Consider the following 19,437-nt stretch of genomic DNA (forward strand, 5'->3'; position numbering starts at 1 on the left):
TTGTTGTCACTCCAAAGCACTTTTTTTTACTGGTCACTTCCTGTTGCCAAGCAACCTCGGTACCCAGAAGTGATTTCCATGTCAAGGGTGCACATAATGACACCATTCCCCATACAGAAGTCTTTACAGGGCAGTGAATTACATTGTTTTGTGGTACCTGCCATTCTGGTATCTGTGGACAGCACAGTACTCAAATTGCATGGGCAAACTTGAACACCTGTAGAATGATTGGGTGCTCTTGGCTTTGAAGCAACAAACAGTCCTCCACCCCACCAGCTACCTGCAGTAAATTTGGCATGTCATCTAAAACACTGACAGACTTTTATAGACCTGGTGGTGTGGGACCTAAGGTTTCTGTACCTCCTATAAAATAAATTTCAAGGTAGTATATGGTGACATGTATGTGCATAGATAATAAATTTACAGTGAACCTTTGAACTCCTGATTTCAAGAAACACCAAGTCGACTGTGCCAATCTGTGGCCATTTACATACCCCATACATTCACATTCCCACCTGCTGTTGGTCCTGAACCCTCCCTTCAAAATGTAGACTATACTGCCCAATAGCAACTCTACTGCAGGTAATCTGGCCCCATTCACTCTCAGGACAATGTCCCAGCTTCTGATCTTCTGTTCATCCGCAGAGTCCTGTTTCCCTCCCACCGCAACATCAATCCTCTGTTTCAATCCCGAACCCCACCAAAGCGCTGGGTCCCATTGCTTCCTATCACCATCCTCCTGACTCAGAATGGCATTATAGAGTCACAGAAAAGTACAGCACAGAAACAGGCCCTTTGGCCCATCTAGTCCATGCCAACCCATTTAATCTGCTTACTCCCATCACCTGCACCCAGACCATAGCCCTCCATGCCCCTTCCATCCATGTACCTATCCAAACTCCTCTTAAATATTGGAATCAAGCTTGCATGCACTATTTGCACTGACAGCTCATTCCACACTCTCTTGACCCTCTGAGTGAAGAAATTTCCCCTCATGTTCTCCTTAAACTTTCACCTTTCACCCTTAACCCATGATCCCTACTTGTCATCCCATCCAACCTCAGTGGATAAAACCTGCTTGCATTTACCCAGTTATTGCCCCCCATAATTTTGTATACCTTTATCAAATCTCCCCTATGTCTTCTATTTTCCAAGGAATAAAGTCCAAACCTATTCAATTTCTCCTTATAACTCAGGTCCTCCAGTCCCGGCAACATCCTTGTAAAATTTCTCTGTACTCTTTCACCCTTATTTGCATCTTTCCTGTAGGGAGGTAGTCTGCAATTTCTCTGTAAATTTGTTCCTCTAAATCCTGCGGACTGTGCGTAGTCTATAATATAGCCTCGTTGACGTGGTTGTACATTTCTTTTCCCTCAGTTCCACCCATAAAGCCTCACTAGATGAATTCTCCTGTTCTGGCGCTCTGGCTCCCATCCCCCTGCAACTCTAGTTGAAAACACCCCCGTGCAGCACTCGCAAACCTCCCTGCTAGGATATTAGTCCCCCTTCAGTACAGATGCACAACATCTCTTCTGCACAGATTCCCTGGAAGAGGGCCCAATGATCCAAAAACCTGACGCCCTCCCTCCAACACCAACTTCTTAGCCACGTGTTAAACTGTATAATCTTCCTAGTTCTGCCCTCACTAGTACGTGGCATGTTTAGCAATCCTGAAATCACAACCCTGGAGGTCCTGCCCTTTAACTTAGCACCGAATTCCTTGAACTCACTTTGCAGAACCTCATCACTCTTCCTGCCTATGTCATTGGTACCTACAAGGACCACAACCTCTGGCTGTTCACCCTACCACTTGAGAATGCTGAGGACTCGATCCGAGATATCCCAGACCCTGGCACCTGGGAGGCAACATACCATCTAGGAGTCTTGTTCTTGTGCACAGAACCTCCTTTCTGTTCGTCTAATTAACGAATCCCCATCACTACAGCACGCCTCTTCTCCTCCCTTCCCTTCTGAGACACAGAGCCAGACTCAGTGCCAGAGATCCGACCACTGTGACTTTCCTCTTGTAGGTAATCCCTCCCACAAAAGTATCCTGTTGTTGAGGTGGATGGTCACAGGGGTACTCTGTACTGGCTGTATAAAACCTTTCCCCTGCCTGACTCAAATAGTCACCTGCTCAAAGGCTCAATGCTGCACAATCAGCAGACCCGATAGTGGATGTCATGGAATAGCAGTCACGTAGTTCGGTTCCAGGTGAGACCTAACCAATGTTTTTTTCATAATTTCCTGGCATTGATGATGCAGCTTCACAATTTTTGACCATTCCTTCAACAAGGTCTGAAAGGCTTGTTTGGACTTCTGAATCAAAAGTCTGCATTGTCTGGAGAAGAGGCAAGAGACGGGGATACTTCTTGAGAAATGAAATGTTTGCGTGACTTGGCAATGAAAGCAGCATTAATGTTGGGGTCAGAAGTAATTTTCTATTTATCCATTCTCGGGGTGCAAAGGTCAGTCCTTAATTGTTCTTTAAACTGAGTGAACTTGTTCAGAGTTTGCCACATAGCTGCAGGTATGCGGTTAGAGGCCAGGCTAAGGACTAACGGCAGCTTTCCTTCCCTTGAAGGACCTAGTGAAACAGTAAGTAAGATGTTCGCAAGTATATGTTTAAGATCATGTTAATTTATTTTTGAGAGGCATGAAATTCCTGAACATGACACGCCAGGAAGTATTAGTTTGTAAATGCTGTAAAGGAATGCTGTTAAAAGTATGTTCAAATACTCAGTGGCCACTTTATTAGGTACACCTGCACACCTGCTCGTTAACACAAATACCTAGTCAGCTAATCATGTGACAGCAACTCAATGCATAAAAGTATGCAGACATGGTCAAGAGGTTCAGTTGTTGTTCAAACCAAACATCAGAATGGAGACGAAATGTGATCTTAGTGACTTTAACCGTGGGATGATTGTTGGTGCCAAGCAGGGTGGTTTGAGTATCTCAGAAACTGCTGATCTCTTGGGATTTTCATGCACAACAGTCTCTAGAGTTTACAGAGAATGATACAAGAAACAAAAAAAAATCCAGCAAGCAGTAGCTTTGTGGGTGAAAATGCCTTGTTAATGAGAGAGGTCAGAGGAGAATAGCCAGACTGGTTCAAGCTGACAGAAAGGCGACAGTAACTCAAATAATCACACATTATAATAGTGGTGTGCAGAAGAGTATCTCTGAATGCAAAACACATTGAACCTTGCAGTGTATGGGCTACAACAGCAGAAGACAACGAACAAACACACAGTGGCCTCTTCGTTAGGTACAGGAGGTACCTAATAAAGTGCCACTGAATGCATACCTAATATTACTGATCTCATGAAACAGATTATAGAAATGGTAAAAGTATATATTTGGTAACACTTTGCAAATCGATGGCTGATAAGTAACAACTATCCTCAAAGTTGGCTGGTTATCATTATAATGGATACATGTTCTGGACAGGAACATTGAGGAATTGAGAGTTCACCCTGAGTTATGACTGAGAAAAAGCTGGAAGAGTTTCCGTTGCTTTTTATGAACAAGTAACTGCTGTAGAAGTTGGCATTTTAGGCTGTGCAGTGATGCCGATTTACACAGACAGCTTGACTAACTGTCTTAGTTCATGAAGAATGGGCATTTGGGTTAGAATAAAGAAACATTGAATCTGTGAAGATGTGTTCCAGTGGGAGAGCGACCAAAATATTGGAACCATGAAAATATTGGAAACATTTACATATTTGATTTGAATTCCAAATCATAATCATGATTCCATATCTAAACTTAATGTTACACTGTTTAAAAGATACATAAGTTCTCACTGAGTGAAACAAGCCTTTTGTAGTTACTGCTTAAGTACAGTCCAGTTTCTTTGGTACAGTATCTCTTATAAGATTATTCTATCTTGCTTTTTTTACAAGATGCTTGTAGGGGTGGATGGGCGGTGGAGAAGATTGCTTTGTCTCAGAAATTCAGTTGGGTTAAAAGTGTAAAGAGTTTGTACATTTTCCCCCGAACTGCGCTGGTTTACTCTGGGCACTCCAGTTTCCTCCCACATTCCAAAAATGTATGGTTCGGGTTAGTAAGTTGTGGGCATGCTAGTGTGGCACGGGAAACATGGCCACACTTGCAGGCTGCCCCCAGCACATCCTCAAACTGTGTTGGTTGTTGATGCAAAACGACACATTTCACTGTATGCTTCGATGTACCAGTGACAAATAAAGCTAATCTTTTTAAATCTTTATTTTTTATCTTTATAAAAGCAAGGGAAGCTTTTGAAGTAAATTCCCTTTTTTTCCTTTGTTTTTCCTTTGGACTTTGCTTGGGCACAATTCTGCAGACCGCTGGCATCATCTGGTACCCTGCTTGAAGGAACTCTTCTTCCTGTGCAAGTAAATTAATATTGGTAGAAATTGGCATTGCAGCCAATCCTTGCTTAACATTGACAATGTGCAGCAGTCAGTGAGTAACACTGAATATGAATTTTTCTGCATCCTCAAAGTTAATTACCATAAGACCATTAGATAAAGGGGCAGAATCAGGCCATTCAGCCCATTGAGTCTGCTCCATTATTTCATCATGGCTGATTTATTATCCCACTCAATCTCATTTTCTTGCTTTCTCAATGTAACCTTTAGGCACCCTGACTAATCATGAACCTATCAGCCTCCGCTTTAAATATGTCCAATGACTTAGCCTCCACAGCTGCCTGGGGCAGTGAATTTCACAGATTCACCATACTCTTAGCTAAAGAAATTCCTCCTTATTATGGCTAGGGAATTAAGACGACTTATAGTGTACTTTAACAAGAACCATAGTACAGTCAAGTGAAGTATAGTAATTTGAAACCTGAAATATTGATGCAGAAGCACAGGCTGAAAACACCACCAGAGCAGTGGGGAATTTAAATTCAAGTAATTTAGTAAGACAGGGATGGAAGCCATAAAATTACTGGAACATTGTAAAACTCTTCTGGTTCCCTAATGCCTTTCCACATGGAAATCTGTCATCGTTAATTGTCTGGCCTGTATGTAGTCTGTTCTCTGGATCTGCCAATGTCGTTGATTATTGAGTGTCCTGTGAAATGGCTTAGAAAGTTGCTTCAGTCAAGAGCAATTAAGGATGGATGTTAAATCCCGACCTTGTCAGTGATGTCCATGTCCCATGGATGAACTAAATTCAATCACTTATAACAGTTCCTTCTGGCCATCTATTCTGGTATAATTGAGTATGCTTCAACTCGGATGTGGACTTAAAAACAGAGTCACATTGTGCTCTTTTTTTCATAGGAGAACATATAGTTGTTTATTATAGGCATAACTGAAAATTTACCAGTGTTGACTCAATTTCCTTAGATAGAACACTTCAGTCTGGTCATCAGTTTGTGAGTGATATCAGTACATTTATCCCTGTCTCCGGTACTTTATGGGTTATTTAAATGCAAATGCAAGATTCAAGTTTCAAGCTTCAAGTTTATTTGTCATGTGCATCAAAACATACAGTGAAATGCGTCATTTGTGTTAACAACCAACACACCTGAGGGTGTGCTATAGGCAGTCTGCAAGTTTTCGTGCCAACCTAACATGCCCACAATGTTCGGCAGAACAACACAGAACACAAAAAAAAACAAACAATAAGAGCAAAAACATGCCCCGTTCCTCCCTCCTACGCACGCCCATACATAGTCCTTTAACCCCAGGACAGACCTCCATCTCCAGCCTCGAGCGGACACTGACTCTCATTCAAGATTGTTTAAGGTCGTTTCCAGTACAGAAGTGTAAAGGAGAAAAAAATAATTGTTATTCCAGATCTGATGCAGCACAAAAAGCCACACAATAAGATAAAGAACATAATAATACAAAGAACACAATAAATATAAATGCATAAAATAGCTTAGATTGTCTGTATGTCCATAAAGTGACACTAGGCACAGGAGTGTCTTACATAAGGTGACTCTGACAAGAAATGATAAATCAGTCGTGGTGGGGGGTGTGGAGGGGTGAGTTAGTGGGTAGAGGTGTTGATCAACTTTACTGCTTGGGGAAAGTAACTGTTTTTTGGGTCTGGTGATCTGGGCATGGATGCTATGTAGCCTACTCCCTGATGGGAGTAGGGCAAACAGTCTATGAGCAGGGTAGATGGGGGTCCTTCATGATGTTCGTTGGTCTTTTTCTGGCACCTTTCTGTGCATGTGTCCTTGATGGTGGGTAAGCTGGTGATGGTGATGCATTGGGCTGTTTTGACTATCTGTTGTGGAGCCTTCCTGCCTTCTGCAGTGCAGTTTCCATACCACAGTGATGCAGCATGTTAGGATGCTCTCTACTGCACATCTGTAGAATGACGTGCGTATATAGTTCAGATGTCTTTCACCTCTTCAGAAAATAGTGGTGTTGGTGAGCTTTCTTGATTGTCTAAAGCAGCCTTTCTCAACCTTTTTCCCCTGCAGCAACCCTTGAAATAATTTTCAGGTCTCAGGAAACCCCTGCATAAAAATTATTATATCTGGAGCTCACAATACATTAGTGCGATCAATAGCTTGTAGATATAATAATCCAAAAATAATTATCAATGCTCTTTTGAGTAGAGAATGAATTTTTAGCTAAAGTTTCTTGGAAAAGAAACAGATAGTTAAGCTTAGCTTACCTTTCTTGAAATTAAACTTTCTTTCTCTTTCATAAATTTTAAAAACTCATAAGGTAAACATAATAAATTACTCAACTCTGGGTCGAACTTGAGATAAGCACACACAAATTTCTCCTTCAATCGAAGTGAGACGATTTCTATCCTTACTCTTGGTGTTTGTTAAACAAGGAAAAGCTTGCTCACACATGTAGGAAGTTGAAAACTGCAGCAAAACATTGCAACACACATAAAAGTTGCTGGTGAACGCAGCAGGCCAGGCAGCATCCCTAGGAAGAGGTGCAGTCGACGTTTCAGGCCGAGACCCTTCGTCAGGACTAACTGAAGGAAGAGTGAGTAAGTGAATTTACAGCATCTGCAGAATTCCTGTTGTTTGCAGCAAAACATTCATTGCTTTCTATGAATGGCAAGATACTCTTCTTTCACCGAAATCCAGATTTTATCCAGGGGCAGGTCAGTAAATCTCATCTTGAGTGCACGATCAGAGTACAGCTCACAAAGCTCTTCCTCTTCTCTCAAAGTCAAGTTCTCAGGCTGAGCAGAAGATTCAGAGAAAGGGTCCATCACCTAGTCATACACTTGTGTTGAAAGTGAGGAAAAATATTGTTCAATTTTGATCTACAGTTCTTCCAGGTGGTTTTCAATAATACTCGAGACTTTCTGATATCCTTCCTCACTCTCAAGCCCAAACAGCAGTGGAAACATTTCAAGGCTTCCTTTTGTGACATGATTTTTCCAAAGATTCAGTTTCCGTTTAAATCCAAGAATCTTGTCATTTGAAGTCAAAATATTTTCTCCAGGACCTTGCAGAGACTTGTTCAACTGGTTCATATGGTAACAAGTGTCTGCTAAGTAGGCTAGTTTCTGCAGCCGTTCTTCATCTCAAAACACTTAGCAAAATCTGGCCGACTGTTTTAGAAACATAGGAACATAGAAAACCTACAGCACAATACAGGCCCTTTGACCCACAAAGCTGTGCCAAACATGTCCTTACCTGAGAAGTTACCTAGGGTTACCCATAGCCCCCTATTTTTCGAAGCTCCATGTACCTATCCAAGAGTCTCTTAAAAGACCCTATCGTATCCGCCTCCACCACCGTCACCGGCAGCCCATTCCACACACTCACCACTCTCTGAGTAAAAAACTTACCCCCGACATCCCCTTTGTACCACCTTCCAAGCACCTTAAAGCTGTGCCCTCTCATGCTAGCCCTAGGAAAAAGCCTTTGACTATCCACACGATCAATGCCTCCCATCATCTTGTACACCTCTCATCCTCCGTCACTCCAAGGAGAAAAGGCCGAGTTCACTCAACCTATTCTCATAAGGCAATCCCTCCCCCAATCCAGGCAACATCCTTGTACATCTCCTCTGCACCCTTTCTATGGTTTCCACATCCTTCCTGTAGTGAGGCGACCAAAACTGTGCACAGTACGGTACTCCAAGTGGGGTCTGACCAGGGTCCTATATAGCTGCAACATTACCTCATGGCTCCTAAACTCAATCCCACGATTGATGAAGGCCAATGCACCGTATGCTTTTTTAACCGCAGAGTCAACCTGCACAGCTACTTTGAGTGTCCTATGGACTCGGATCCCAAGATCCCTCTGATCCTCCACACTGTCAAGAGTCTTACCATTAATACTATATTCTGTCATCATATTTGACCCACCAAAATGAACCACCTCACACTTATAACCATATAACAATTGCAGCATGGAAACAGGCCATCTCGGCCCTTCTAGTCCGTGCCGAACTCTTACTCTCACCTAGTCCCACCAACCTGCACCGACTTATCTGGGTTGAACTCCAGCTGCCACTTCTCAGCCCAGTTTTGCATCCTATCAATGTCCCGCTGTAACCTCTGACAGCCCTCCACACTATTCACAACACCCCCAACCTTTGTGTCATCAGCAAATTTACTAACCCATCCCTCCACTTCCTCATCCAGGTCATTTATAAAAATCACAAAGAGTAGGGGTCCCAGAACAGATCCCTGAGGCACACCACTGGTGACCGACCTCTATGCAGAATATGACCCGTCTACAACCACTCTTTGCCTTCTGTGGGCAAGCCAGTTCTGGATCAATAAGCCTTGCATGGGGTACCTCATCAAAAGCCTTGCTGAAATCTATATACACTACATCTACTACTCTACCTTCATCTATGTGTTTAGTCACATCCTCAAAAAATTCAATCAGGCTCGTAAGGCATGACCTGCCTTTGACAAAGCCATGCTGACTGTTCCTGATCATATTATACCTCTCCAAATGTTCACAAATCCTGCCTCTCAGGATCTTCTCCATCAACTTACCAACCACTGAAGTAAGTCTCACTGGCCTATTATTTTCTTTAAAGTACTCCTGCAATTCACCTTCAGCTCAAACACCCTGTTGAGAACTCTCCCTTTGCAAAGCCACCGGATTTCTGTATGTAGCAGGAGATTAGTGTGCTCTTTGTCCAGGTTTTCACATATTTTTTTAAAACATTCTCAAGTAAACTGGCCTTAAAACTACAAAATAACTTGTCTCCTGTTTCCTTTTACTGCCTGTGACTTTATTTTCAAAAGCTTTAATCTGTTTTTTTTTGATCAGCAATTTTACGTGTCATATGGCTGTGATTTGTAGTTGTGTCTTTTCAGTTTTGCTGGAGCCATTGCTACATTTGTAAGTTGTTTGCCACAGACTAGGCACAATGGAATAAAACAACTTAGATCACCAGTCCAAGTAAAACCCATTGATAAGTAGCTTTCATTGTATAGATATGGTACCAGCTGATTACTTTACTCATTGCTTTTGCCTCCAGGACCCAGAAGAGGCTGGTGGACTTCTGGCACAACAGGAGGCATTGGGTCTCTGCTGCAGTCCTGAATCTTCCAATCGCGGAGGGTAGTCAGTCATTGGTGTATGTGTGTGCACCCTGCTAACAGCTCTCCGCCTCAGGACCCTGCAGAGATATCTGTAAGCGACCACACCACCCCACCCCCCCCCCCCAAGATGGCATGCACTGGCAATGCACTTTCTCTGCCGGGGACACTGCCTGCAGGAGGGCACACGGTTTACAGCTGACAGCATCAAGCCACGTCGCTTTGAGGGAACTGCCTCGCTTTTACTGAGAGCTGTTGAGGGTATGGGGTCTAGTCTCATCCAGACAGGGTGCTCCTGTGCTAGTGGGGGACAGTGCTCTTGCTTCGAGGGGGACTAGTCTCCATCCTGTCACAGTGGGTGTTGAGCGGGCTCAGGGAAGTGGAGGGGTTCCAGCTGCATCACCACAATCTGATGCGCTGGGAGTGCTCATTGGACCCAGGCCTCGGGACACCACATGGGGGAGAGTCCTGCACAACGTGAGCCCTCTCACGGGAATGCCCACCGAGCCCTTCCGTGATGCTCCAAAGAGCTTCTTGTACGAGCTGCTCTTGCACACCCTTCACTTCCTTGCCTTCGTCTGTCGACCAGACTCACTTTGGTGATCTGTTTTACTACCTGGCAGCAGAGAAGGTCCCTAGTGGAAATCTCTTTATGCAGTCCTTCCCCTGTACACTGGGGAGCTGATGTGGAAGGTGTTGCATTGGGCAGTACCATGCAACAGGCTTTTACGCAGGTTTACTGACACCCCGTCCACCTGTCCATTCTCTTGCCGGGAGGAGTCAGTGTACCACGCTTATATGGAGCGTGAGAGGTTGCAGCCCCTGTTTGAGTTTCTGAAGGGGCTGCCGCTCAGATTCTGGTTGCAATTCAGCCCTGCGCTCCTTATATACGGGCCCCCAGTACAGAAGGGAGCAGGCCACCAGCAGGATCTCCTGGTAGGCTTGCTCCTGGGCCGAATGCCTGCCCCTCTTCCGAGGGTATAATGGTGCCCGGCTGTCCTTGGAGAGGAAGCATGCGGTCATAATGGATACAGTGGAGGATTTCCAGGAGTTGTGGGCCCCCCCAGGGAACTGACTGTGTTATAGACAGTAGTAATCATATTTTAAGTTGAATTTATTCACTGTCTTGTAAATACTTAATGTTTGTACTTTGTGTATTTGTTGTGTAAATAAGCTTTTGCAAATTTGTTTCAAAAAAGACTGACTTTTTGTGTCTGTTGTTGCACCAGGGCAGTGAAATGATTCAGAAGATTGTAATTCTTCATCATTAACCTCATCAGAACTGTCCATAGGCCTAGACCTGGAATCCTCTTCCATCTCACACGTCCTCTTCAAAAATCGCCACACAGAACTGTCTTTAGAATGAAAATTTCCCTCCAATTTTCTACTACACTGGGAGAGTTTCTTCGTTCCCATAAGTTAGTTCGTGGCAGGTAAGGGAAAGTTGGGGGAGGTAATTTAGGAGGGAAAGGTGGACATCACAGCCCAAGTTGGGCAAGTCCATTCAATGCTTGGAAAAAACACTTCACTCCTCATCAGCCTACTGTCCTCCCCTCTGTGCAATACAGTGCTCACAAATGATCAGTCTGCCACCTCCCCTCCATACAATACAGTTCTCACCAATTATCAACGGCCTCCCCTCCTTATCTCGTGTTAAAAACTGAGAATGGACTCAAGCAAATAAGCACGGTCCTACTGCCTACTGCCATACCGGGCTGAGAGACCTGTAACGAGATTGCTAACGAGGCTGCTCCGTCACTGTCCACCGCTGCAAGCGCTAGCATCACGCATCGCACAAAGTTCAAAAAACTATGTCTTTTTTTCATCACGATCTCTCACAGAGCCCCTAGCAATTTCTCACGGAACCCTGTTTGAGAAACCCTAGTCTAGAATGTGTTCTTGGACCATGAGAAATTCAGTGAGATGTGCACTTCCAGGAGTTTGAAACTGCTCACAGTTTCCACTGCTGTGCCATCGATGTAAAGAGGGATGTGAGTGGTGCGCATTCTCCTGAAGTCGATAACCATCTTTTTGATGTTGAGGAAGAGCTTATTTGCCTGGCCTACAGACGCCAATTTCAAAGCTGATTTCAATGTATAGTTTTCCTGTTGTGTTGGACACTTCAAACAGTAGAACTGAACCAAAGTCCCCTTGGGAATGCTGTGCCATTCAAGTTCCAAGCTGATCCTTAGCCTTAAGTCCAACGTTACCATTTGCCCACTGTACCTCAATTTCCTCCAGGTCTGAAAACCAATTGATCTCATGTTGAATATATCCAAACACTGAGCATCTGCAGTATCTGGAGTTGTGATTCCAAGGACTAATCAAAGTGACATATTGTCTCTTCTACTGTAATGGTCCTCTTATATGCCAAAGGTGAATTCTTTATCTCTCGGCCTACCTTTTTATGGCCTTTGCACATTATTTATCTGCCTGCACTGCACTTTCTCTGTAGCTGCAACACTATATTCTGCATTGTATTCTGTTTTGCTCCCTTGGTGTATTTATGAATGGCATGATCTGCTAGGGTGACATGCAAACAACAGTTTTTCACTGTAACTTGGTATATATGACAACAGTGAACAAATAATAATAAACTGTAATAGTGACATTCCTAAGAAGCCTCACATTTATATGAAGCTGCATTATAGCAGAATAGGCTGTAACTGCCTTCAAAGATTTAAATTGTTTTCCTGATCACAATCGTGCCATAACCACATAATGCAAATAGTCCATCAATCATGTGGAAACAAGCATTATCACAGAGGCAGCTATACTCCGAATGGTGGGAATAAAGCTATAAGTGGAAACGCTAGAAACACCCAACAAATCCGTGAGAAACATAAATTAATTTTTCAGATTAGCAAGCGTCCATTTGCATGATATGTTGGTTTATTTTCTCTTTCCACAGGTTCTGCCAGGGATATCTAGCATTTCCAGAATTCTCCATTTTCTCCTCAGTTCAGTTTAACATATGAAGAGTGTTCAAAGGTTCAAAGGTCAAGTTTAATGTCAGAGAAATGTATACAATATACATCCTGAAATGCTTTTTCTTTGCAAAACAACAGAGAAGTGCCCCAAAGAATAAACGACAGTTAAACACGAGAACTCCAAAGTCCCCCCCAGCTCCCCCCATGCGTAATCAGCAGCGAGCAACAATCCCCCCTCCCCCCACTAGCAACAATAAATGCGCATTGGTACCATCACCGAGCACAAGTGTGTGCTAAGCAATAGCAAAGACACAGACCAAGGTTACCCCAAAGGCTTTGCATTTCATCCAAAATTCGACAACCCACAGGTTCTCGCTCTCCCTGGCAAGAGAGAGGGAGATATCCCCCAGTGTTTGATGGTTCTAGGGCTGTACTCGCTGGAGTTTAGAAGACTGAGAACGATCTCATCAAATATTGAAAAGCCCAGATAGAGCGTATGTGGAGAGGATGCTTCCTATAGCGGTGGAGTCTAGGACCACAGGGCACAGCCTCAGAATGAGGGATGTCCCTTTACAACAGAGATGAGGAGGAATTTCTTTAGGCAGAGGATAGCGAATTTGCGGAATTCAGTACCACGGACAGCTGAGGAGGCCAAGTCATTGGTATATTGGTATGGAGGTTGTTAGGTTCTTGATTAGTATTGATGTCAAGGGTTATGGGAAGAAGGCAGGAGAATTGAGATTGAGAGGGAAAATAAATCAGGCATGATGGAATGGCAGAGCAGACTCGACAGACTGAATCATCTAATTCTGCTCCTATTCTTATGGTTTTCTTGTCTGAATTGAGGAATTGCTTTTAAATCCAAAAGAGGTCTACTACCAGGAGTAATTTTGAATAAGAGCTGTAAATTTGGTTTATTTCTAAAAACTGTCATTCCAAATGCAGTGCCTGTTGCATTTTGGCATTCATCCTCTTGTAGCCAAGGATAGGACTTGCAAGGTTTTACACCACTCTGCTATGAGTATTATTAACCATTCTTGATTACATTCCCTGAAAATGCAGGAGAAACTTTGCAGCTCAGGCTGTCGAACATGAAAGAGAGCTAAAATATATATAACCATATAACAATTACAGCAGAGAAGCAGGCCATCTTGGCCCTTCTAGTCTGTGCCGAACGCTTACTCTCACCTAGTCCCACCAACCTGCACTCAGCCCATAACCCTCCATTCCTTTCCTGTCCATATAGCTATCCAATTTAACTTTAAATGACAATATCGAGCCTGCCTCTACCACTTCTACTGGAAGCTTGTTCCACACAGCTACCACCCTCTGAGTAAAGAAGTTCCCCCTCGTGTTACCCCCAAACTTTTGCCCCCTAACTCTCAACTCATGTCCTCTTGTTTGAATCTCCCCTACTCTCAATGGAAAAAGCCTATCCACGTCAACTCTATCTATCCCCCTCATAATTTTAAGTACCTCTATCAAGTCCCCCCTCAACCTTCCACGCTCCAAAGAATAAAGACCCAACTTGTTCAACCTTTCTCTGTAACTTAGGTGCTGAAACCCAGGTAACATTCTAGTAAGTCTTCTCTGTACTCTCCCTATTTTGTTGACATCTTTCCTATAATTCGGTGACCAGAACTGTACACAATACCCCAAGTTTGGCCTTACCAATGCCTTGCACAATTTCAACATTACATCCCAACTCCTATACTCAATGCTCTGATTTATAAAGGCCAGCATACCAAAAGTTTTCTTCACCACCCTATCCACATGACATTCCACCTTGAAATAGTCTTCTCTTTGTCAGAATGGGTAAAGAAAGTAAGTTAGTTTAAATGATAGAGAGCATGTGAATTGACAAAAAGAATAACCTTGTCTAGGATCCTGCCAGGATTACAGGGTATGTGCTACAAGAAGAGGTTAGACAAATTAGGGTTGTTTTCTCTGGAACAGCAGAAGCTGAAGGGAGACCTGACAGAAGTTAATAAAATTATGAGAGGTTAAGATGGAGTGAACAGGTGTTACCTTTTTTCCTAGGATTGAAATGTCAAATTCTAGAGGACATTTATCTAAGGTGAGAGGTCGAAAGGCTCAAAGGAGATGTATGGGGCAGGTTTTATACACAGAGAGTTGCGGATGCCTGGAAAGTGCTGCAAAGGGTAATGGCAGAGGCAGATGCAGTAGGAGCATTTAAGAGGGTCTTAGATACATGAATATGCAGAGAATGGAGGGATACGGACTATGTGCAGGTAGAAAATTTGACTATTATCAGCATAACATTGTGGCCCAAAGGGCCTGTTCCTATGTTATACTATGTTCTATCTCTGATAGGTTAATGTCCAGGTTGTTGTAGTGAGAAAGTGTTGGTGAAGTCATCCAGTTGATAAATCCCAGAGGGCCAAAGAGTATAAGCAAACTGACAAGTTACTACTGTGAACATAAGCAAACTGACGTGTAACTGCTGTGAAACACAGAGCTATGGGAAAAGATCAGCAGGTCAGGCTGTGTTAATGGAGAGAGAGAGAAGCTGGGTCAATATTACTGACGGATACCCTGCAGTGGAAACGGCCAGTTCTTTGACAAAGAAGGCAAACAAAGAAGTTGTCCAATTCAATATTGAATCCAAAAGGTGCCAGAAATAAAAATAAGGTGCTGTTTGAGGATTGCATTTGTCATCCATTTCATCTTTTCCTTGCAAAGTTGGCAGAGATCTACTTACCTGAACTGCCTGAAGCAACTTGGTACAACTGCATGGTTTGCTAGGCCACTTCAAAGCCAACCACCTGGTGAGGGGAGAGTTGTAAACCATTACAGAAGCCAGTGGAGCTCTACAACAATCCAAAGCTGCCTTGCTATCAAACACTTTTTAAAATGTCAAATGTATTTAATTAATGGAGTTTAAATTCTTCAGCTGTATTAGTGGAATGAAAATCCATCCCTCCAAATCATGAACCTTGGTTTATTGGATCAGTACCCGCTACCCAAGATCGCAAATAATTGCAGTGAACGGTGAATGCAGCCCAGTCATCCCCTCCTTTGAATCTGTCTATACTTCCCAATGCCTCCGGAAGGCAGCGGACATAATCGGAGACTCCTTCCACCCTTGACGTTCTTTCTTCTCCCTCTTCCTATCAGACAGAAGATGTAAAAGCTTGAGCACATTTACCACCAGGCTCGAGGACAATTTCTATCCAACTGAGACTCATGAATTGACCTCTCATACACTAAAAGGTGAACTATTGAGCTCTTGATCTCCCAATCTATCTTAATGTGGTCCATGCACTTCATGTCTGTATTTGCACTGTGTTTACTCTGTAACTGCAATGTCATTCTGTTTTCCTTCATGACTTCAGTGCCATTTTGGTATGGCATGATCTGCCTGGATGGCTGTAAACAGAAGTTTTTCATTGTAATTAGGTACATGTGACTATAATAAACTAACACCAGCACATGAGCATTGTGGTTCATCAATGCACAGATTTCTTCAACGCAGTAAGCCAAGCTCCCAAAGAGGAGCCACAGGGGCGACTAGTTGATGGCAGGTGATCTGTCACGAATTGTGTTGATTCATTTTGCGTTAGGTCAAGATTTCTGAATTTTTTTAGTCCCCTGGAATATTTATCTGTTGGTCAGATTGTTCAAAGGAGAATGAAATAGCTTCCAATCATGGAATAATGGAAATAAAGACTTAAAAAAAAAATCATTAACAGTAGCCCTTCTCATGAAGATTTTCTCACAGTTTTGTTGGGCAGGAAGCTCTGGAATTTGGGCTGATAGTGAAAGAATTTTCATGCCAGGATGGGGTGTGACTGGAAATGTACCAGAAGTGCCTCCTACCCTTGTTCACAATGGCGTATGCCATGACCTCAGAGAATGTGTTGCCAGTAAAACCTTGTCATCATGCTCCAATGGATGGGAGCCTATGGTTAACATAGTTGATAAGCTGTCGACCAAGTGGGCTGCTTTGTCCTTGATTATGTCGAGCTACTGTATTTGAGTGTCATTGCCACTTCATTGTCTAATCAGGAGGAGGGTAGTTCCATACACTCCTGATTTGTGCCTTACTGATGTTTGACTACTCTTGGAAAAAGTACAAGTGCTTCCTGTCACTTTTGGAAAATTACTTCTAAGTATGTTTTCAGATTCAGATTCAATTACTTATCACACGAACCTCAAAACATACAGTAAAATGCACCATTTGCGTTAATAACCAGCACAACCTTAGGATGTGCTGGGGGCATTCCTCAAGTGTTGCCATGCATTTCAGCACCAATGTGGTATGCCATGTTCACAGAACACATAAGCAACAATGACGACAGAACAACAGCTATAAAACAACCACAGCAAAACAAGCCCTTTACCTTTCTCCCACCTACCCATGCACACATGCAGACATTCCTCCAACCCTAGGACAAGCCAACTCACAGCCAATTTGACCACTGCCAGAACTCAAGTAGCAATAATGTCCAGCTGGTCTAAGAACAAGAACAAAGCTAGGTCACATTAACAGCTTCAGCAACAAAACACTACAATCTTAAATAGTTTTAGAGATTGACCCAGTATTACTGCAAACATTTCCTGTGATTGAACACAACTTTTAATTAAGCAGCAAATGTAAGATTCTGTCAAAAGACAGCAAACAGATGGATCACGAATAATCGACAACATCCTCCAAGTCTTCTGTTTATTCAGTACACAGGAGAAGCCTTTATGACTTCATTCAAATAAATGAACATTCTTTGTGGCCAGACGCCAGAACATGTTGCCTCAAATTAATCTTCATTTCTGCTTATTGTACCATTTTGGTGATAAACTATTGCCAAATGGATCCAATTTTTTTGCAGTGGTACCAAGGAACATTCTGTGTAACTAGCTGCAGAAAATGAGCTGCTGGATGAACTCAGCAGGTCAGGCAGCATCAGTAGAGGGAAGTGGACAATCGACATTTTGGAGACACAACAGATTGTGCAGACGCTGAAAGTCTGGAGCGACACAGAAAATTCTGGAGAAATACAGCAGGCTAGGCTGCATCTGTGCAGGGAAGTGAATCGCCAACATTTCAGCCTGAAACCCTGCATCTGCTGCTACCTGACCTGCTCATTTCTTCCTGCATTTTTTTTGTGCATTGTTTCATGTTTATTGTTGAAATTCTTCATCTGGACTGCAAAAGCAGGTGGGAAATGCTCAGTATAAAGAGGTGAGCCAGAGGGGTAAGAGCAAGAGCTGGCAAGTGAAGAGTGGTTCTGGGTGAGGAGGGGTTGATTGATAGATGGGTTGGGGTGGGACCGAGCAATAGAACATGTTACGTCAAATCAATTTTCATTTCTGCAAGTTGAATCAGTTTGGTGTTGTGCTGGATCCATTTTTTTTTTACAATGGTACGAACTCTATGGATCTTCGATAAAAAGAGTCACTTGAGTAATGGATTGAGATCCGATGATCTGAAGGCTGCTGGGTGGAAGATCGGAGGGCAGAGCTGTTGCGTCAACTGAAGGCTGAGAGGACTCCCCTCAACAAATAAATAGTTGAGTGAAAGGGATGTCCTTCAGTCAAATTCCCACTTCTGGGCCCCGACTTACTGCTGCAGAGAGAGCTTCAAAGAAATATTGTGCAGGGAATAACATCATGAGGTGCACGTCTGATATAAAAAATATACCATTGGCACAAGTCCAAGTTTGCAATCAGAAGTGACTAGTCACGTTGCCAGAGTAACAGTATTCACATACAATAGTGCTGTCCAGGAGGCTGTTCAATGGGGACATGAATATCCAGGGATGGAGGGATGTGGATCATGTGGAAGCAGAAGGGATTAGTTTAAGACGGCATCATGCTCAGCACAGACATCGTGGGCCGAAGGGCCTGTTTCTGTGTTGTACTCTGCATGTTTTAGGTTTGAAACTTTTGATTGTAATTGTGGTCAAGAATTGAACAAACAAAATCAACTTTTATATATGTATCTCTGGAATAAAAGTCCACATGTTCCAAGCCCCTGATCTCCAGTGGGATATTCCACACTACTGGGGTTATAGATCAACTTGTGGTAAAGGGTACTCTGCACCGGCTTGCTCTTATCATTATACCACCAAAGTAAAATGCCTTAACTTTCAAGGGATTGCTGATGTTTAGAATTTGACATTATTTAGGTCACTCAGTGTTTACTGCATTTGACTCTGACAACTGGAATTAAACAGATTACAACAGAGATTAATCTGTTCAGATAGTCTTAAGTACCTGTTGATAAGTAATTTTTGTCAAGGAGAATGTTTAATCTTTTGGGAAAATTTCAAAATTCTGAACAAATACAATGATTTACTTTTAGAAAAAAAGAGATTGAAGCTTAAAGATAAGAGGACAGCAGAAACTGCAAAATAATGCTATAAATTACGCAGCTGACCAATCAGTAGATTGATGGAATATTCCTGCCCTGCATTTGTACTTAATGGTAAAGAAACGCTCTACAAAGGGCCAGTGGAGTCTGTGGTGAGGACCTGGCCATTTCTGATGCCTGCTGTTCTTTGATTCTCTGGCATCCAGCATCTATGATTTCATCATTTTGCATAGCTAATCACAAAGAACTCTCAGACAACATACCAAAAAACAAAAAGCATATTTTTGATTAGGGCAGAAAAGTATGATTAATATAGAAGCTAAGAAAGCATGAATAAACTTAAAAATATGAATATATGTTTTCTAGTTTGAAATATTTAATGTAATTTCCCGTGTTGTCTGATGGGAGTGAAACAAACAGTCCGTGAGCAGGGTGTGTGGGATCCTTCATGATGTTACTGGCCCTTTTCCAGCACCTTTCTGTATACATGTCCTTGATGGTGGGTAGGCTGGTGCCAGTGATGCGTTGGGCAGTTTTGACTACCCGTTATGGAGCCTTCCTGTCTGCTGCAATGCAGTTTCTGTACCATGCAGTGATGCAGCATGTGAGGATGCTCACTACTGTGAATCTGTAGAATGCCATGAGTATGAATGTGCAAATTGCAGTACCCTTCAGCCTCCTCAG

The 19,437-nt window shown here is 42.9% G+C and overlaps 1 protein-coding gene across 13 annotated transcripts in view; it reads left to right on the plus strand.

Annotated features, from left to right (window-relative positions):
* The window catches only part of LOC134340450 (thyroid hormone receptor alpha), a 534,574-nt gene that overhangs the window by 3,276 nt on the left and 511,861 nt on the right, over positions 1-19,437 (plus strand). The window contains exons 3-6 of one of the 13 annotated variants that reach the window (XM_063037714.1): positions 2,297-2,468; positions 9,432-9,586; positions 10,722-10,925; positions 15,561-15,656. The exons of 9 other annotated variants lie outside the window; for them this stretch is intronic. The gene's annotated coding sequence lies outside the window, so the exon portion shown is untranslated. The remainder of the gene's footprint in view (positions 1-2,296; positions 2,469-9,431; positions 9,587-10,721; positions 10,926-15,560; positions 15,657-19,437) is intronic. 3 more of the 13 variants (XM_063037702.1, XM_063037703.1, XM_063037701.1) reach the window with 3 other exon arrangements.

Source organism: Mobula hypostoma, chromosome X1 (assembly GCF_963921235.1).
Source record: "Mobula hypostoma chromosome X1, sMobHyp1.1, whole genome shotgun sequence".
NCBI lineage: Eukaryota > Metazoa > Chordata > Chondrichthyes > Myliobatiformes > Myliobatidae > Mobula > Mobula hypostoma.